At 39.1% G+C, this 22,038-nt stretch overlaps 1 long non-coding RNA gene across 1 annotated transcript in view; it reads left to right on the forward strand.

The window, feature by feature from the left end:
* Positions 1 to 20,959, forward strand: part of LOC147599369 (uncharacterized) — a 32,135-nt gene extending 11,176 nt beyond the window's left edge. Inside the window, exon 3 of the long non-coding RNA XR_015259662.1 lies at positions 20,805 to 20,959. This is a non-coding gene — a long non-coding RNA (uncharacterized LOC147599369). The remainder of the gene's footprint in view (positions 1 to 20,804) is intronic.
* Positions 20,960 to 22,038: the final 1,079 nt, after the last annotated feature.

Below are 22,038 nucleotides of genomic sequence, written 5' to 3' on the forward strand. Positions count from 1 at the left end.
TCGACATGCTCTGTCTCTTTTTGCAGAAGAACTGCTGAAAGATGTCACCTCAGCGGGCTGCATTGCTGTAAATACAACAACGACTAGCTGTAAAATATGGCTTAGTGCCAGGAGCCCTCTCAGCTCCTGTTCAGTCAGCAGTCAATGGCAAACCTGTGTACAGATAAATGATAATTACCAGCCCAATTACGTTGCTCTAACAGATCAGTTCACATATGATTTTTGGGGAGAGGACCCTGCCTGACTAGGAAAAAGAGGCTTGAGGATGACATTGTGTTTCAGAAGATGAAACTAATTCAGGAAAGGCTGAAGTTGTTCTAGAACACTCCATGAGTCAATCTATAAAGAAATTCAAGTCAGTGACAATTAGCAGCCTGAGAAATACCCCTGCAGACCTACTGTCAAACCCAAGTAAATGTCAGGCTATGATGGACATCTCTCTAGATAGGCATAGATCTATGTGAGTATGGTCATGTACTCCAGATACAATCTGCTGTTTTAGCTCGGGCCACAGCCTCCTCGACTGCAGCATGAGCTTTCCTCAAGCTAAAATAGCTATTTCACATTGGAGGTGACATTGGGAACTTCATAAGTGCTGAGATTTGTATTTAAAACAAAATCAGAATCCAGCTGTTTTACTTGTTCTCGGTGAATGTATTTTCCATACTTTGCACAATAATGCACTGAAAGTCAACTAATTTCTGCATATTTTCAGTATGCAATATACATATCAGCTTTTTTTTTTTGTAAAAGATTATTCCTGTAGTTCTCATATTTACAAAGAGTTATTTGGTCAAATAGCAGAGTCTCCATAACTTTACACTCATGTATGCCTTGATTATGATACATTTCAAATAAGCTGATGGTGATCTTCTAAAATAGATACATGAAAATAATTTTCTCAGAACTATAGCTGTAAGCTAAAACCGCAAAGATCAGCTGACAGCACTTCTCACATCCATCAGCAACGTTCATTTTTGATGACAAAACAAAACTAAAATTTCCAAAATTAGTTCATCAGGGAAGATCTACTCTCTCAATTTAGTTGGTGTTCATCAAAAGGCTTTTGCTGAATTAGTGAGGTTTTGGAACATACAAGGCCACTTAGGCTACTGAAGCCAAAGGGAAGCTGAATGGTAGCTCTTAGTAGCAAAGGCGTTTTTCAAAGTTCATGGACTGCCTCAAGGTCATCAGACCATTAAACCTAGAAGTATAAAGATGTAGCCTTGAGACAAAGTTCTGGTCCCATGCACAGTGAATAAGAAACCCTCACTGACATCAGATTGGACTCCAAGTCATCATATCACAAATGCAAAATGGAGGAAATACTGTTCTAATTTAATTTTGATTAGGCCATGATCATCACATCTTAAAAACACACAGTATGTATATGCATACGTTCCCCATAACAGGAAATATATTTCTGATTCAGAAGGCTGAACGCTTCCGACTGACCCAGAAATTAAATACTTCACAGCAGCTTTGTAAAAACAGCATTGTGGAGTCCTACGCATCTCTTGATTACTTGTACCAAACATATTCCTTTTAAGATTAAAAATGCACTTTCAAGCTCTCAGTTCTGCAAGCTCACTTGGGGCCCTGAGTGTCAAGTCATATTCTTTCCCTTCCCAGTCTCACCGCCAAGTACAGCCTTTAAAGGCTGAACAAGGCCTTCAATGGATTCTGTGTGATACCACTGCCTTCTAATTGCACCCCCAGTGACGTCCTTGCAGCCTGAAGCCTGTCAGTGGGGTTTATCGAGTGTAACACACTAAAACTTCTGAAACTTTTAATCCAGTTGAAGCTGCTTATAACAATCCAGCTTGCATGTGCAAGCTGTGTTGGCTCTTTTTGAAAAACAGAAGCAAGAGAGCAGTGAAAGCCTGTTTTTGGCACAAAAGCCAGCATAACTGAATCTTAAAAATGTGAGCAGGATGGCCGAGTGAGAATGTGCAATAAACAGATTCCCCACGCTGGGCAAAACTGCTCAGGTAGAGGTTAGCATGTATTTCAGCTCTATGGCTTTTCCTTCCATTCAGTAGACTACTTGATTTGTACTGTAGCCCAAAAAATGGAGATGAAAGGCAGTTTGATCACAAAAGCAGCTGTTATTCCAGGAGCAGCATGGAAAGGAAAGCTGTTTCACACAAACATGACAATGTTCCCTACCTCTGGATTCAGATTATTAGAAAACTGTCTGTATTCTCCCCAACACTCACCTCTCTTGCCTAATGTTTTTCAGTGTTTCAAAGACATCAATAGATATTCTCTAAATAGGCTGTTTTCTTAAAAATGGAGATGGAGCCAAATAACTTTGCAATTTTTGGGAGTGTACTTCCATCTTCAGTAGGTTCTTCTGCTGAAGAAAGGATTATAGACCTCAGGATCTGGCCCTACAGTTTGTAGGCAGAGTACTAAAATATTTCCATAACAATTTAGGAAGTCAAAAAGAATATAGACACTATATATAAATATGTATAATATTTATATATTTTGGTTGTTCAGCTATAAATTCAGACGCTAAGCACCTATTAACTAGATTTGGAGCTATAGAAGTGACTGTCACACAGCAAGGTCAGGGCTGAATGAAACGACTAGAAATCGATCAAATGCGCGAAGTACTACGGGGGAACAGGGCAGTTAATCCTTTCAGAACTTTACTCTGTAAAATGTACTGTACATGATCGATGACAGAGGAGATAATAAACCAAGCAGATGATACCTCCGTTCCATACCTAAATATGCTGGAATTGTGTTTGGTCTGATTAATTCAGCAAAATCGAGATTGCTAGTTAACGATGCTTTAATCTGAAGGTAGAAAAATTAGCTCCGGGAGCTCAGGGAGTGACTGTACTGCAGTAGGATTTCTGAAAACCTGAATGGATATGAAGTGCATATGCTTTGGGTGCAAGAAATGCTGACTGCTTGGCATCCATTTATTGGCAGTGGGATATGCATTTAGAAGCCCCTTTTGCCTGCTAGCACCAAGGGATTAACAATGCACCAATTATTTGAGCCTCAGGGCCTGATTCTGTATCACTGAAGTCAATAGAAGCTTTGTCATTGACCTCAATGGGCACAGGCTCAGACCCTCAAAGAACACATTATGTGATACACGTTTTTTTTTTAAAAAAGGCTTAGCAGTTTTGTGTTTGCAGAACCAGGGATGACTGACTGACTGATATAAAAAAAAAAACTGAAATAGAGAGGTGAAAAGCAAACTCTGATTCCCCAGTTAGGCAACTGACTCTACATTTGAATACAGCTTAAAAGCACACAGAATAACTGCACTGAGTAGCTGCATTTTGCATTACATTTAAACTGTGAATAATACCTTGTGAAATCAAGTCTCTAATTTAGGTACCTGAAAACAATATAAATCAGTGAAGGCAGCAGAAGCTGTATAACTCTGAGAAGGCTGGTTACTTTGTGGTGAAATATAGATGCAGGAGCCTGTATGTAAGCAGGTCTAGAATTTTGACGACTATAGTCAGAGTAGCTCTGCTCATTTCTCTGCCTTCATCTGCCTTCAGGAGCTCATCTCTTAAACGACGTGGTCACATAAATGTGAGAAACTTTGCTAAGAGCAACCGTTTAGCACTGTATTCAGAGATGTAAGCACGTTAACGACTGCATGTAATAAAATACATACTTTATAACCACATATAGTCAATGGCTGCGCTTTCTCCTTCTAGCTTCAGCATCAATAAAAAACTCTTTCAGTTTTCCCAAACTTAATCTATAAACAGAACAGCAGAACCTGCATATACATATTCATGTGAAAAACCCTCCAGAGGAATTAAAGGCAATAGCACTGTTCATCTTCCTTACATAGAGAATGAATGAAGTATCGGCTCTCCAGGTTTTGGAACGTTACTGGTCACCTCAGTCACATACCACTGTTTCTGATCCTATCTGGATGATTTGCAAACACATCAGCTCTTTCAAGACATCTTTGTGAATACTTCCAGCAAGAATGCTTATTTGCTCAAATCCTTGTGATATCTTATTTACCAAAAACAGTCTTGGGGGAAAGAAAATTTATTCTGTCACCACCATGTGTAAAAGGGGAAAGGAAGCCTTCACTAGCACTTCCAGATAAAGAAAAAAAAGGCTGAGCACATCAGCAAGTACACTATTTAGCGGCGGGGGGAAGGCTGCAGAAGTCTCCTCATACTAGTAGGGGTTAGAGCATCAACTCCCAGACACAAAGACCTTTTGTAATACAAAACCCCAAAACATTTTCTCAAAAGTCAGTACGATTATCACATCCTAGTGGTGCAGAATTTTTAATGCTGAGCAGCTAGTACATTTTATGAATTCATCACTTTGCTGTTGAACACTGGCATGCACTGATAGCTAGGCACAAAAAGCTCCAGCGCTGTACAGAAGTGGCATTCAGCCTTTGACAAGCGAAGAGCTACTTTGTCATCAAACAGAGGCTCACAAAACCATGAAAGAATGAACCGCATTTAAAATAGAGAAATGTGTGCAGGCAGTTTATGCGAGAGTTAATACACTGCTCCAAACAAGTCTGCAAAATCTACAGGCAGAACAGTGTTTTTCAGAGCGCAGCCGAAGACCCAGACTCATTGGCTATCTGTCACCAGTCTCAGAAGAGCGGTTCTCTGTAAGTCAATACAGTCCATATGCGTGTGGGCGCTCTCACACCTCTATTTTTTGTTTCAAATTGCCTGGGGGCAGCTGCCATATCACCTTCAAGACACCACGTGATGTCTTAATCAAATGTTAGCAAGGAGCTTGAAGCAGCTGAGAAGCCACAAATGGGATACAGAATACTGAGGCACTGAAAAAGTGACATCACCAAGATAGCAATGATTAGCTTCATTTTTTTCTTACCCTTTGCATGCTTTTCTTAGGTAGGATGCTCTATTTATTGCTTATTTCTTCTAAACTGATATGAAAAGAAAGAACAAAGAAATACTTGTTAAGGAAGATTGGGATTTTAAGAAGAAACTTTTTTTTTCTATTGTATATGTCTTTATGCTGTCCAGCTGCCTGGCTCAGAACAGCAACTGAACAGAGACATGAGATGGCTGCATTCTAACCATCTCTAAAGCTTAGGAGCATAAGCTTTTGCCATTTTTCAAATACAGATTTTGGTTACAACCCAAACTTGTCATCCTTTCATATGCAAACTTCCCACTGTGATCACTGGGACTTCTGAATATTTAAGGAATACATAGGAACTTGTTATTTTTTCTCTTCAGTTTCTAAACTGCTAGTGGAAAATTGTGTCAACCAGGGAGGAAGAGAGGAAAGGAGAAGAATATGAGGGAGTGTGAACAGAGCTGGATAATGCTGTGTGCCAAACCCTTCCCCGTCAGCCCTAGGATGTTGGAACTGCAGCCAGAAGCGTTACATTTGCAAGGGCAATATCTGCAGTCCCTTGTGAGTAAGTTTTCAAAGACAAATCCCATTCACAGACACCATTTCAAATAACAAATACTGTTGCTATATTTGAGTGTATGCACACAAACACACAGAGCATTTTTCTTACTCTTCTTTCAAAAAACCAGAACAAAGTATGTTCAGAATTCTCTTTACTGAAATATTTATGCTGAGTCTCAAAGGGTGAAGGGCACATTTTTAGTAGCCATGGTCCTATAAGATAAACATGAAACTCTAGCACAGCTGGTGCTTGACAGTGAATGTATTTGTCTCCTGGAATTTTGTGTTAAGGAGATTCCTTCATTAGTTAAAGAACCTTTTTAGTATTCACTGTCAGATTGCTTTTACTACTTGGTTCAAGGCAGGCCTTATTACTAAATTTGTTATCTTAACACATTACGTTCCACCAAATCTTAATTGTTAGCAGTGAAAGCTATAAATATTTGTGTTCAGAGTTGAAGTCAGAAAGTAACAATGCATTTATTGTCTAAAAAGTACATTTATTTTAGACAACTGAACATATTGACTTAAGTTACCTTTTTTTAATCCACATTACACTTTAACACATTTTTTCTATTTCCCTCTGATGTTTAAACTAACTACACTGTACTTCATCTCCAAAGCAAAGAGGCTTTCAAACATCATGATTTCACCTTTTGAGCTAGAAGAGAATTTGTTTTGGAAAAGGGAAATGATACATTAAAGAACATTTAGAACTTGACTTGAACAGACTGATTTGTCTGCCTTATTATTACCATTATTGTTTCCACAAAATAAGATTTTTTTCCTAGCTAAAAAAGCACAGTTTTATTCTGCAACAAAGCTGTGTATGTTGCCTGATCCAAAACATACATTCTCCTAGCTTCATGCCAACCATTGCCATTTTAATACCGTCCAAATGACACACAACAATACGCAAGCGTCAGTTAAAAATCCATTACAAAGAGTTCTCTAGCTAGCTTTGAGATTCATTACTGTGTTGAGTGAGACTGCGTTTTTAGCAACAACACTGCAGAGGACTCTGAAAGACTTGAAAGAATACAGTCAGTTTGTGGAGATGAAGCAAGCATTACTGTGAGTGTGGGAAAGAAGAACTGAACTTGTGTCATCAACCCATATTTTTAGAACCATTTTACAATGAGACAGAATTTAGGCTCTTTTGGTCCTGAGATTAAGAATTCATATAGCCAAAACGTTACTGGTCTCTGCTAAAGGAAAAAGTCTGTCAAGTACTTCAGCTAGTTCTTTTTGTTATTGTAGCCATTGTTTCATACACTATCAAATCGCTTGCGTGGCTTAAGTGACAACAGTTTCTAGTAGTACTGAGAGAACACAGTTGGTACGCTCTTGGTATAGTAAGAGTTGTAAAATTTGAATTCAAATCAAGACTTCAAAATCCTCTGAATGCAAAACTATACAAAGTTAGGACTGGATAAGACGCAGCAAATACCCATTCTTTGTGCGTATCATCAAGACTATGATGATAGTCTTGAATGGATGATGATGAAAGCTGGTTCATCTTTGGTCAAACTTTTTACAGGCAAGAAGGTTTTTGAACCTGTCCGTTACTGAACCCACAAGGAACTTAGGCAGTCCAGAACAGTTTCTGCATCTAGGAAGATATTTATGGCTTAGCCTTGTTATAGGTTGTACATGGAATTTGTTTTAGAGATTTTTTATGCTGCCTCTGCAAAACAATTTCTTGCTCCAGCAGCTCCCAAACTTAAATTTCAGCCTACAGCACTCAGTCCACAAAACACAGGACTAGCATGCAGCTCTGAAGAAGATCAAAGAAACAATAATTTGGGATTCATTCACAATTATTTTAGGCTCTTAAAGGCAATGGGACTTAATATTTGTTGAAAACTGTAGGAAAGGGATCTTAGGAGGAAAATTTTAATACATCCCAGGTGTAACAGCATTGAAGTCAACAGTTATAATATTTTTGAACTGATTCCAGTATGTTTATTCTGTAGAGGAAGTTTCCTCACACTGTAAATCATTGTAAGATTAGTATTAATCTGACTGAAATGTCCTCAGCCATCCAATTCTCTGGTTAATTCTATTAGGCAGAATTTTCCACATGCTAGTTTGAAATGTTATCATATGATGACAAATGTAAGCTTTTTTATTGGATTTATGTAAATCCTTTCTTCACCGAAGCTGTTGGAAGGGTTCTGCAGTTGCTTCTAGGATCCATGCACTGAAAAGCATCATAAATACCTCGTAAGGTATTTCTTCAGAAAGTCCGAGATTTGGAACAACTGGTTTGGGTCCACTGCAGACTTCCAACCCTTTTGCTGTTACAGCATCACATGAGATGGCAGAAAGCTTTCTCTCAGCACCAACTTTAGCACTGTCTACTCTTAAGAAAGAATGCACTTTCAGAGAGAAACCAGGAATGAAAAGAACAGTTTTAAAACCCTGCTTGTCTTAGCTCTCTCATTTGGTTATTTCTTCTTTAGATTGTATAAAATTTAAACGGTTCTCATCCAAATGGCTTTCATTTATTGTAGTTTCTATTTGAGAACTGGGAGACTAAAAAACTCAGTCCTTCCAGCTATACAGTACGCATGAGAGACAGAAGGAACAAGGACATTCTGTCTGGATGACACTTTCCATACCTAGAGACCAGAGCAATTAGATTCCTTGATCTCGAAAAGTTCTTAATAAATAAACCCCAACACTGAAGTTGTCAGCTTTTTAGCATAGTCCATTGTTTCACTTTTTTAAGTTCATTACATAGCAGGGCTGTGCTGCTCCAGCTTGACATCCCGGGGCTCAACTACAATACATAAAATAAATAACTAGTGCTTCTTGTCTTCAAGTACAGGAGTAAACCCATTGGCTCAAGGGGGCTGCTCACACTTAAAGTCAATCATATACTAAAGTGCATTCCTGGACTGGGGCCTCCCTATCTTGGATGAATAAGCTTTGCTTCAATGAATTTGCCAAGTCTCCTTCCTAAAGGTCAAGGAAAAAGCGTCTTCTATTTTCTGCTGAACTTGGTGGACCTTTTAAAATACATTATATTCATTCTTAGTGTAAGTAGTATAGATATTGTATATTAGTTGCCCTTAGTCACAGGAGACTCCAGAAAATAGTCCTAGGGGAGTACTAAAGCTAAGGTTAATAACAACACCTTGGATCTAGACAATTTTGTAAAACTTCTTTGTTCTTATTTATTTAGTTGTTTTTAATTCAAAGGCAACGTTCTATTTGGATGTGGAGATTCAAGTAACACTTTCCAAAATATGAAAGACTAAATGCCACATTTACAATTGTTTCTGAAAAGGGTTGACCTTTATTAAAGTTACTGAGTAAATACAATTCCGAATGTTTTGTTTCTTTTGTAAATTAAATGGTATGTTTGTAGATGGAAAGGTCAATTTTCAGTAAAGCTGAGCTTCAGAAAACATCACCTTTCTCAGCTAAATCAAAGGAGTTAATTAGTTTTACAGATGGAATACATAATATATAATTCTCTTATCTTTGCTTGAAAATCAATTGTTTATGGCATAAAGAGGATACAGTTGTCATCATTAGGTGTAAATGTTTGTTTGCTGCAGCGGCAAATACAGACTCAGGCTACCACACGCTGTTCATAAATGAGAGACACTGATGTCCTCTGAGAGGTTGTGTAAGGGACTATGTATCTAAATCCTACCCGTTATCAGATTTCATGTATTTAGTAAACTTATTCCATCCTATATGAAACTATCATAGATTTATTAACAAAAAAAACCCACTAGGAAAACATTAGTAGGCATTGATACTGCATTGAGAATGCTGCAGTTTAATGCCTTTCCTCCTACACTGTCCTTAATTCAGATCAGTTTTTATATTTAGTAGTTTTTACAACAATTTCAACATGAGACCACGAGTACACATTAATAAACATAATCTGAACCAGTTAAACACCTAGGTGTATTAACTAGGAGGAGGCTGGAAGGCCTGGATTTTCCTGCCTAGTTTGTGACAGGTCTCACACCAGCCTCTGGAACCTCGTGGGAAGTACTGAACACCACACTGTTGTTGTAGCTGTTCATTACAGAGAATATTGCTTGCTTCTTCAGATGGAAAATTGTTGAACTAAGAGGCAGCACCTCCTGACTCTGTAGCAGCCTTCAGCCTCCCTCATTGTATGGCTTTCCAAAATCAACTGAGAGAAGGGAACAATGTTTTCATGATCGCTAATGTCTGTTCAAACCAGCATGTTACACAAAGCTGAGCTTTCTGGCAAGTTTCATGGGTGTCCCCAGAAGGAAGACATTTGAAGTCAGATACATAGAAAATGCTGGAAGAATTCAAGTCTTCCTAGAGGTGTACCCCCATGGCAGTGACTGCAAGTTTGGTTTCTTCTCCCATGCCTACTGGGGATATCCAGAGATTTCCTATGGACCTTACTCTCCTTGATTTGTCCTGGTCTTCTAATTTTTTTTCATACAGTGCTTTGTATAACTTAAGTGCTATTTAGGGATTGTTATTATTTACAGCTAGGTGTTATTTACAGTCTATTTATACAAATCTTATCTGATAAACATCTCCATAGAATAGATTAGGACAAATTCCACATACCCTTGCCTTGTCTGAAGCAGCAGTACTAGCTTTATTTAAAAGCCATTTAAGTGGCATTATATTTCTCTTCTCTGTACAAGCAGAAAATATCTAATGTCGATGTTTGTTCTCACAGAAGGGTGCCATATGGGAAAAAAAAGAAGAGAGACTATGATGAAATTGTCTGAAGAGACAAGTGAAAATACAACAGCTTATGTCAAGCACTGAGGTTTGTAATAAGTGATGTGCCGACAACAGACACCTTCACTAAGGGAAAGGGAAACCTAAAAGATAAACATCAAAAAATTACAGGCAGATTTGCCAAGCTGCTTCACTTATTTCTTCTAATGAGAGCTAGATGACCCAATCCTTCACAGTGCTTTTACCACACTTAAACCTTGCAGCTGTTGGAGATAATCTAACCTTTAATTTTGTACTGAACAATATTAAACTAAACAAAAGTCATCTTGCTCTAGCACAGAGCGGGGTCAAAGTCATTCCACTGCTAAATGTAGACTACGTAATTGGTACTCTGGCACAGAGGTTCAATGGATGCTTCAGCAGCAAGAGCAAATCCATGTTACAATCTTGCAGCATGCTCTCAGCATGATTCCAGTAGTACCAGAGGAACCAAAATGGGGTTTTGTAACAGTCAAATGATTTATTAACCATTTTTAAAGTCCTGCTTTTCTGTTTAATTTTCTGGTGTGGTACATTCTCCATATCCAAGCAATTTTAAGGCAAATAGTTAAAACAAATTATTGATTTCTTCTAGGATGAAAATAAAATGGCCCATTCCATGCTCTCAACAGATGCTTTTTGTTTAAAAACATCTCCAGCCAGCATATATTCGGAAGGTACGTGAAGAGTATGGTATGAGGGCTTAGATATTACACATGGATCTTATAGACACCTCTAAAATATACAGGAGATTCAGAGAAGTTGTATGAAAGCTATAGGTACTGGGAGTTGAAGCAGGAGACATTAGATCGTGGTTTTTCTGTCATTCTCAGTACTGCTGTTCGCAATCTGCTCTTGCAACGCACAGGTAGCCTGCTCACTGCAGATTCACAGTGAGACTCTTAATGACATCGTGCTCTGCTTGTGCCTCTCTTTACCTATCTGCAGAGCAGCTCTATAGCAAACCTGTGCCCTTCTAGCTTATTAAATCACTAATTTAAAAAGTACAGTCCCTCAGGTGATACTACAGATGTTGAAACAGATAGAAGGGTTGTAAAGGATACTGGGATTTTGGGACTGCTGTGGGCGTTCAATTGAAGCAAATAATCAGTGGGCTCCAGTAACTACACTCTGCCGGCACAGCCAATATATCATAGCAAAACACTGAGCTGTGCGAATGCTGGGATCTTCAATCAGATATTGCTCATTTAGAAATGGAGCTGTGCAACAGTGGCCCTATCTCTTGTACTCATTTTTCTTGGAGCAGCGATCTGACATTTCAAAAGATGAGAAGTACCTTTCAGCTTGAATAAACTCAGAAATCTATCTGTAAACACATTTGGCCTCATCTTGAGAAATGTCAGATTTCTGGAATGAACAGCATGGGTACAATATTTGTGTCAGTATTTAGACAGCCACATGTAAGACAGCAGGCATGGTTGCAACATTTTATACTGCACGTTTTTGCAAGAACAATAGCTACAGGAAGAAATAAACATTACACCCATCTTTGTCCTACCGTACCAACAAAATAGTTGCAAAAATAAGTAAATGACTGAGTCAGTAGTGGGAGGGAAAGCTTCTTTCACCTCCTTCTCTGCCTCATTGTAATCAAGTCTCTGACTTGCTGGGTTTCCGTGGAGGAATCCTTCCTGACACCAGATGACAATCACTGTGTTCATTCATTATTGTTATTCATTGTTGGGGTTCCAGTATTGTCACCTGAAATCAAGTGCTTGCTGTGTTGAGCATTATACACAGAAAATGGCAGCTCCTGCCCTGAAAAGCTTGCAGACCAGAGAGACAAAACAAATGTGAAGTGAACAACAGCCTACAAACAACATTAGTGCCACTGCTTGATTTGTGTGTGTGTTTACAGCAGTGGTTTTCAGCCTGTGGTTTGTGAGCCCCAGAGGGTAGTGGCCTATAAGGGATCCAAGAAAGGTAGCTATGGAAAAAAAAAAAAAAAGCTTAACTTCACCTCACACAGATCTTTGCTTCCTCTGGAAAGTGTTCAGGGTTTCTATACTGAAAAAGCCTGAAAATCATTGTATATGGGTTGTCACAATCAAGCCTGTCATTTATAACACCCTGAGGCACATCAGCTTACATATCTGGCTACTGCTTGAGAGGCTCACGCGCCAGCCGCCCCAACCTGTTTCCACTCCAAGTAGCGTAGCGTGGAGTAGAGAAGACCCAGCAAAGCACTGTACCTCCAGGCTCGCCACACCACCAGATCCTGTGCTCAGAAAAGCCTTGCACAGATTTCAGAGCAGCTCAATCTGCCATTAACACCTCATCTCCCTTCTCCTTGTTATGTAGGATTTACACCTAGGATGATAAAAAAACCCCAACATCTTGAGTCTTCAAATGAGAAGGACTTAAGCTTTCCTTAATATTTGCTTTCTCCCTTCCTCCGATGGAGGTACCAGACAGCGTGCCAGCAAATACCAGTTTACCTAGCCATAGCTAACCAGGTTAACCTGCTTGAAAAATACTCAATATCAGAACTTACCTGCCTTAAGACTCTTAGAGACCATAAATTTCGGCAACAGGTCTGACGGTGTTGCCAGAGCTGGCATTCCCTGGCCACTGCATACGAGAGAGCTACCTGCACACAGAGGAGCAGCACTTGGCTTCTGAACTCAGGTTGTTTATTAAAGCCAGGGAATCTCACCGGTTGTGGATTAGCCCTCCAAACTGCGCATGGTACTATGCTGTATTTTTCATAAAGCAATTCATTCTCTTACAATCTTTCAGAGAATAAAATTTTCACTGACCCAATAAAATACGCTAAAATTGCTGATAATGGCACTGCTTAGGATTAGGTAGGAAGCCATTATATCCTAGTTTACAGAGCTAATGGCCATTATTGAGTGTGTATATTGTAAACTATAATGAAATGGGAAAAATTACTTTCAGATGCATTTTCATTCTGTATTTTGTAATAACAACAATGTATCAACCTTTCTAATATTCTTTTCTCGTGATTGAGCGGACCTATTTGGTTTGTTATCGTATACATGTAAATCTTACAATATCATTTGGCAACTATTATGTTCAAGCTGGAATGCTCTTATTTCTGATCTCCCTGCTTCCTCCCTTAAAATATCACCTTGTGCTGAGGAGCAATAAGGATGACACACAAGAAATCTGCATCCACGCTGAGAACATGAGAACATTCCTACTTCCTCAAAACACCTGCTTTGCCTTATGGCCAGAGTTGTTGGGTTATTTATTCTGCAAATATGTCCTCATATGGGATGGAGTTTTGATTTATTTTCCATTTCTCTTTCTAAAATTTCTGATCATCCCCAGAATTCCACAATTTATTTTGGCCAATGCTGCTGTCTCCCTCCCTCTCTTCTTTGTTGCTTTAATTTCTGAAGTACATATATATATATATATATATACACACACTCCCTCATTTTTCCTGCGGAGCAGATAAGAACAGAGAGCCGGTAAGGTCTTTGTTGTCGGTACAGATGAAAACTTGGCCTTGTTCGAATATATTCAGATCTAAGGAAGATCAGATACTAAAATGAATAGTATAACCAACTGTATCACTATGATATCCTATCAAAGCCCTGTGTATATGCATCTACAAAATGGAGATAGCTCACAGATAAACCACATCCAATTTTTCTGACTGCGTACTATTTGTTCTGGAAATGTAACCTGAAGTCTTAATCAAATGCTTCTCATATTTATGCTTCCATTTCACTTAAAAGGAATTACCCCAATGAGAAAGGCAAACAATGTGCAGGATTACAGGATTTCTTAAAGCAGGACTCAAAATACTCCTCTAGTATCAAGTAAGACAGTGATGCCTCACACAGTATACTTAAAAAGCAGAAACGTTCAGAAAAATTTATCAAATGAAACAAACCAAAACATAAAGCCACATCTGTTAAATCTTCAAACCATAAATCTTTTCAGATCAACAGACACAGCTCCACCCCAAGAGTCTTAAAATGAATGAGCGCTCTTTCAACCAGTAATATTAATTTAAACACATTTTAGCAATCTGAGAAAATATCAAACAGCTGGTGATTGCCAACATGATCCAAATATATTAGAAGGACAATACAGTGAATAACAGATTAGTTAGTCTGATATCAGTGCTGGCTGAAACAATAAACCGTTCATTCAGGACTGTGTCAGCAAAGCATCCGAGCCTAAAAACATAAAGAATGCCAGTCAGCATTCCTAGAAAGCAGGCCTTGTTATTTTGGCAGGAGTGTGTGTCCAGTTGATCATGGCAACTCTCTTGAGGTGGGGCACTGAATTCTTCAAGGCATTTGACTTAGTACCACATTAAATTTTGGTTTTAAAAATGCTTTTAACAGCAACATTAAACAGGACAGCTTAGATGGATTACTGGTCCACTTACAGGTCACAGTATACAGCTGTTACAGAGGGGATGTTAACTTTCTTCTAAGAATCACTGTCCACCTAATGCAGAGAAGCTCTTGAGTTACCTCAAATGAGCTCTCACTGCAGTTCTGTAGTGGTACCGTCTAATATGATCCTTGGATGAATATAAGGAGGAGGAATTATCAAACTATCTTATTCTTCTTAACAGCAATCGCAAGAACAGTATTAGAGCCTGGCATTTACATTTGAGAAAAGATACAGAGGTGCTAAAACCACTTAAGAAAGTGAAGGGAAGCCATGGACTAGGATACTACCTCCTGTTCCCCACCCCCTTACTGCAGGGGTAATTAAGTACTGGTACAGGTGGTAAAGTCACTATCTCTTCAGCCTTCAAAGCAAGATTAGATACTCCTTTAAGAAAATTATTTATTCCAATTGCCTTTCCTAAGGTGCTACACTATATGCTAATCGGCACATTGTCTAGGATATGGAAACTCTTCAACATGTGTATGCAGAATGTTAGACCACATAGCATCAGACGTTCAAAAAGTTGAGTCTTCTCCTTCCTCCCTAGCAGGAGAACTGTTCTTCATAAAGACAATGAGTAAATCTGGATATGATGTGATGTGATGTCACCAACACATCTGAAGAAACCAGAAAGGCCACAATCACCAATGCACATTACCAACTGTGTGTTCAGCTCATCTGCTTCTTCTGAACCATTCTGTGCTTTGCACACGACAGTTCTTGGAAGCACAAAAAATAACTGTGGGAAAGTCCAGCTCAGACCCAGGGCTGCCTGGATGGGATAGGCACAGGTAGTGTTCGGAGAAGATGAAACAACTAAGCAGTACAGAGGAGCTACAGACATAGATTCTTTGGAAACTTTAATATCACAAGTAGTCCCTATGGAATGCGTGAAACAGTGAGAATGACAGGAAGCAATTCCCAGCCTGTAGGCCATCTCCAAGCACAAATTTTAAAGCTAGAATTCATCTCACCTAGTATTGAAGGTCCAGAGGAGGGCCACGAAGATGATAAAAGGGCTGGAGCACCTCTCTTATGAGGACAGGCTGAGAGAGTTGGGGCTGTTCAGCCTGGAGAAGAGGAGGCTCCAGGGAGACCTGATAGCGGTCTTCCAGTATGTCAAGGGGGCCTACAAGAAAGATGGGGAGAGGCTGTTTAGTAGGGCCTGTTGTGATAGGACGAGGGGTAATGGTTTTAAAATAGAGGGGGGTAGATTTAGATTAGAAATTAGGAAAAAATTTTTTACGATGCGAGTTATAGAACACTGGAACAGGTTGCCCAGAAAGGTGGTGGATGCCCCATCCCTGGAAACGTTCAAGGCCAGGCTGGATGAGGCTCTGAGCAACCTGATCTAGTTGGGGATGTCCCTGCTCCTTGCAGGGGGGTTGGACTGGATGGCCTTTGAAGGTCCCTTCCAACCCTAACCATTCTATGATTCTATGATTCTATTGGGCATCTAAAAGATCGACATTAACGAAAGCTAAATTATCTGATGCCTTGCTCTATACATTGCCAGGAGACAGGTACCACCAGAAGGCAATCCATATTGCCCTAAATTAAGAGTCTGGAAAAATGGAATGAATGACTTTGTGATACCTCTTGGCCATATGGAAGCCTAGGTGAAGTTAGACTGGATAACTAGTTTCTGGATGGACAAAGTTAAGTGAGATGCAGTCCATGCTAAATATCTTCTCCAAAGTATGGAATTAGTAGCGTTTCTCAATGAAATGACCACAGATATATTTATTTTAGCAAACTAACTAATTTTCCTCTCCTGTTATGCTTCTCTGAGACACGTTCATACTGTGTTAGCGGAAAGGTCCCAAAACCCCAACAGTGTGGAGCAGATACTCTCTACAAGTTTTGTTTTGGTTGGGCTTTTTTTTTTTCTTTACTTTTTTTTTTTTTTTTTACACTCAATGATTTAAAATTGTCAAACCAAAGAACAGTAAAAATCTTCCAACAGAAAATGATATATCTAATACTATATATTCCATACACCTGCAAGGGGAGGGGGTCTGATTGAGAACTGCACACCACACCACAGCCTTGCCTGAAAGAAAGCACTACTGGATGCAGTGGTGCACCTCGAGATGGGGAGAGCACCCACATACTCAGTGTGGGTTGCACAGACACAAGAGCTGACACTTCTCAAAACATTATATGAAACTCATCTTGGCTTGGAACTACAGAAGCCCCTTGTGCCCTCAAAAATAAACTTTGTAGGCCATAGAGGTGGGGTGTCCATTTCAGTGAGGTTAATGCATTTTTACAGTATTTACCTACCTCTAACATAATATATTTTTTTTTATATAGCCTTTAGATACATTTCATTTTGAATCTGAGATTTCAGTCTCTCTGATTTATTTGGCTTATTGGGTAATGGAACTTCTTTGATTCTTTAAACCAAAGTGAAAAGGAAGACAGATTTGGAAAGTGCTACCTGAGATGAGATTTGGCAAGGAATCAATATTTTACAGTTTAAATATGTATTAATCCATGGCAGAACTAAATCATTTTAACTTTTTATACAGACAGTATTTTATCCTTGTAAAAGTGTATAAAAAGTGTATTAAAAGTGTGTAGTATGGAGTTATTTTGCTGAATGTTATTTATGATACATCTGTCTCATTGGAGAAAAGCAAGAGCTAGTAGTGATATCTGCTCAGGGAAAAATTATTGGGTGGTAGTTTCAAAGGAGCTTGAAAGATTTAGACAGTCAATTCCCAGTGAATTGGGAGTTATGACAGGAGTTATAGCTCTAAATCATATCAGCAGTTTTGAAAATCCAGCTCCTCCTTCCCCCTTTATCTTTAATTGAGTTCATTTGTCTTTCATTTGCTTATTGTGACATTCTCAGGTAATTTGAAGCTGCTTCAGAAATAACAGGCAAAATATATACATACAGGCTTCTGCTGTTAGAGGTGCTGCGCTGTGGACTAGAGTGGGGCTGATGACTGCCTCGCTAATTTACTCCCTTGTTGAACCCAGCGCTTTCATGTTATGGGCCATCAGGTGCAGAAACAGAGGTAATAGAGAATGTCACCAACAGAAGCTGGAGCATGAGACAACAGTGCTAACAACTAAGCAAATACGCTCCTGACCTCCCAGCTGAACTGCGCCTTCCACCCACGGAGGCTGCAGGTCCATCAGAGAGCTTTTCCAGCAGGACTTCGGTCTTGCTCAGTTTTAGAACAAACCAGCTCCTTCCTAAACTGATTTCTAAGCACTTGCCCAATAAAGAAACAGCCAAAAGTACTCTTAGTCTCTGAAGGGCTTTTGTAAATGAAAAAAAAAACAAACCCTCAACCAGAAATACTCTTAGTACCTGAAATATTATTGTAAAAAAGCCAATAAAAAAGTAACCAACAAAGTTACAGTGGTACTTTCTCTGGTACCTCTTACTTTAACATGCTTGCAGTATTGATAAAATGATACATGATGTGATTATATCTCGAGGATAACTGAAACAGAACATGGATCTTTTCATTTAACCATTCTGCTCTGAACCAGCCATTTAAATTCCAATTTCCTTTTAGTAAAGAGCTGTAAAATAAGAAGTACACAAAGAACTGCAGCATATCCTTTTCTTTACTTCTTCTGGACAATCTGGAGCAACCATCCATAATGTACTCCTAACACAGTAGAAAAAATAAGAGTTTTTAAATGAGAAAACCCAAGACTATACAACTGTGGCACGGAGAAACGTCTGATGTAACTTCAAATTAAGTCCTAGTTGAAATTAGAACCTAACAAGAATGAAAATAACTAGAAGAAGTTTTCAAGGCAAGGTGATAAACAGGTAAACCAGACACTAGAGAAATGTATAACTTCTAGGCATATACATAAGCTCATTTTAGACACCAATTTTTCTGCACTGCTGAAACATAAACCTGGCTTATTTTATTTTTCATCTTTAACTTTCCCTCAGTAAACAACTTTCCTTTTTCGGACATCTATATTAAAGACTCATTTGCACACTGACTCTGTACAATTATCAACATCGTTGTTTAACATTTACATAACAGTAGTATGATCATACAAGATCAAGGAAAATGGATGTACAGTAAATCCAGAAAGAAAACAAATACTTCCCCAGAGAAAGTACCAAGGCTCATCTCTTACTGTTTATAACATGTACCAGGTTTTTAAAAAAGTCAGAAGTCTGTGCATGTGTGAGAGATATGAATAGCTGAGAGAAGCAAAGGTACCATCACTGCTACTTCTACTTTATGGGTGAAAAGCTGAGACTGAAAAATGGACTTGCCCAAAATCATGGAGAGAGTAGGTGACAGGACAGAGCTGACAGCTCGCCTGCCTGAATCCTAATCCAAGACATTAGTCCTAAAATTAGAGTGAAGCATTTCCGTAATAAATTGTAACAGTAATATACTTAAGTCTGAAAAGATTTGAAGTTCTTCAAAAAAACACACACTTGCAGCTAAATATTGAAAGTATATTAACTTTCTCAGTGAAAATGCCCCTTTCTCTCTCCTCCTCTTAACCCTAAATTACAATTTGTAGTTACCAAAAAAAAAAGAATTATGCCTTCCAATTCATATGTAGCATAAATAAATGTACTGGTTTGTTCTACTTGGCTGAGGATCAGCCTTTAGTGTTGGAAAACAAAATTCTGAATGACAGATCCCATCTTCTCCTTTACCTGACACGGGCTGTCTTTCTGCTAAACATTCTCCCATTCCCTCCTCCTTGTTAGGGTGGTTCCTCCGAGCAGGGTTCGGTCCCATCTGTGGGTGATACACAGCGCGCACACAGCCTGGCTGGTTTTCTCCGGAGGGAGCTGTGTGGTATGCTGTGTACAAATGCTGTGTAATACGCAAGCTCATCAGCCCTGCTGCACAGGGGAATACATCTGCATCAAATTATGAAGTCTGCTTTGTGTCTGGGCTAAAATATCAATACTCCGGCTTCATTAGTTCTTACTTGCCCCAGGGAAGCCTGCTATACTATTATACTCTCTAATAACCCTTATTAGATCTCTTGTTTTGAAATCTTAGGATTTAAACTAGATATATTTGGTAACATATCTAGAGGCAGCTACTCTCTCTCATCTGGGTATCATCAGTGCACCTAACTCCATTGAAATTACGTGACTTCAAGAAAATAAGTCACACAGAAATGATTTTAACATTGTTATGTAGAATACCTGCCAAAGGTGCGGCGGATAGGCGGGGTTCTGCATCCATCACATATGGTGATATTTTACATTTTAAGATACAGTATAGTGACTGTCAAAGCTCCCTCAGTGGGGTCAGGATTTCAGTCTGTAAGTGCACCAGCATGTAAAGCTAGTAATATTTATAATATTCATGGTAAAATATACTAGCTGATTGTTCATACTGCAATATATTGCTTTGAAAGTTCTTGGTACTGAATATTGCTGCTAGGAGGAGGAAAGGGGCATGAATCACCCTCTTGGTAAGATGGAAAGAAGCCTTTGCATGAATAGGTTCCGAATATGGAAGCATTAGAGCCTGCATACAATTCTCTAACACGTGCCAGGCAGAAACCAAGATCTCCCCTTGACACGGCAGTGAACGTCTGTATGTGCTGTCTTGTGGAAAATGGGGTTCAGTTTTATCCCCTCCTGAGACAGACAAATATACACAGAGCAACAGATGGAGCCAATGCCCCCTTTAATCTCAGGTGAAGGGACACCTGACTGAGTGTAGGAGAGTTTTCAGGGCTGCTGTGACTTGAGATCAGTTGCCAATGGCTCACGTTGGGTTCACAGTAGGACCAAAGTAATTGAGGGGCAGCACTACCTCTGTCTGTTGGCATGCTGTGCTCTTAGGAGTACCTCTACAGAGCACCTTGGGGCTGGAGAAGTCAAGTTCCACCTCAACAGCACAGTATGAGAGCATTTGCTGTAGACAGGAGAGCGAGTCCATGCAACTGTTTCGGTGCAAGCTGGAGTTAAAGGACCACCAGACAACCCTGAACTGAGCTTCCTTTGCCTATGTGGATACATAAGACATTTTGTCCTGTTTTGTTCATGTCGTAGGTTATTTTTATTTGTTTATCGTGTTTTGGAATATTTAAGTGACATTAATCTAAGTAATTTTAATTTATTTTTATATTTAAGTACAGTTAATAAAGACCTCTGAAGGTCCCTTCCAACCCTAACCATTCTACGATTCTATGATACAGATATTTATATAAACAGGAAATTATATTTGTTAATCATTTAGAATTACTGCTATATTTCTTATTTGTTATCCTTCTTATAGATGGCAATGAAGCAGAATACCAGACAGAAACACCAAATGAGCATCCTGCCCCTTGCTCAGAACAGCCTCTTTACCGCTTGTATCTGCGGCTGATGACTTTAGTTCTTCCCAGTCTCTGAAAGTTGATGCATGCCTGTCTCTAGCAAATGCTGTTTTTTTTTTTTTTTCACTGGAAAGCATGCTGAAAGCAAACAAATGCAACAGTGACTGCACTGAAAACTACAAATTTGGTATAGTCCTATTCTCTTATCAGTTATGCCAATTTCTAAATGCTATATATAAATGATCCGTATCTAAGAAAACTTGTAAGCGAACATATAATTATAACACCTTAAAAGGTAAGTGTTGGTGGTTTTTCTTAATACTTTCTTGTTCTGTAACAGCAAAAAAGCAGCTGTCTAACATTTCCTAGTGATTAATGACAAGCCTTTTCCCCTCCCCCCATCTAATACTTATTTAAGCAGTGATGACTGACAGGGAGGACTTTCCCAGCAGTTAATTACCAGATAAGCTAAGTCTTGGCACACGTAGCTGAAAAGAAACACCCTCTCCATCAGTCATTATTGCTTAAATATAGCCCAAACTGGTGTATTTTCAATTCTTGGGTAACACCTGCAGGCAATATTCCTTTAAAATGTGCATATAATAGGTTTGTATATAGAATAGCAGGCATATTTGTGACTACTATCCCTCTGTGAAATCAATTGGAGGATCTTGTGTGTATTGCCAGCATAGGGAGGTAGAAGAGTGAAAAGCAAAGGAAAACCACATGCTGATCCATCAAGGAGTTTTCCCAGAAGCCTTTTTGTTTGATGGAGCCTGGGCAAGATTGCTCCTTTCTACAGACTGAGATGCTAATAATGTGATAATCAAACATTTAGGGTTAGGTAAGCCTGGGACAAATATTAAGTATTAAAACCAAGCAATGACATGAGCTCTGGATAATTTTTTTTCAATCAGTTTAAGAATTCTTTTTTTTTTTCCCAGCAGTCCACCTGTGGTGTTTTGCTGACAGATAATACCCTCATAGTAGTCAGCCAATGACACACATGGTTCAATGGCTCCAGATCTGGCCAACTTCGTCCCTTTCCATTCGTATTAAGGTTAATCTAAGACCCTTGGTTAGGCCCTGGCAGATGCCCCCTCTGTATTTTTCTAAAGAGGTGGTAACTTGTAGTGATGGCACACAAAAACCAACAGTAATTTTAACTGCTACAGCAACATGTGTCAGAGT

Source organism: Chlamydotis macqueenii, chromosome 11, assembly GCF_036417535.1.
Source record: "Chlamydotis macqueenii isolate bChlMac1 chromosome 11, bChlMac1.mat, whole genome shotgun sequence".
Classification (NCBI taxonomy): Eukaryota; Metazoa; Chordata; class Aves; order Otidiformes; family Otididae; genus Chlamydotis; species Chlamydotis macqueenii.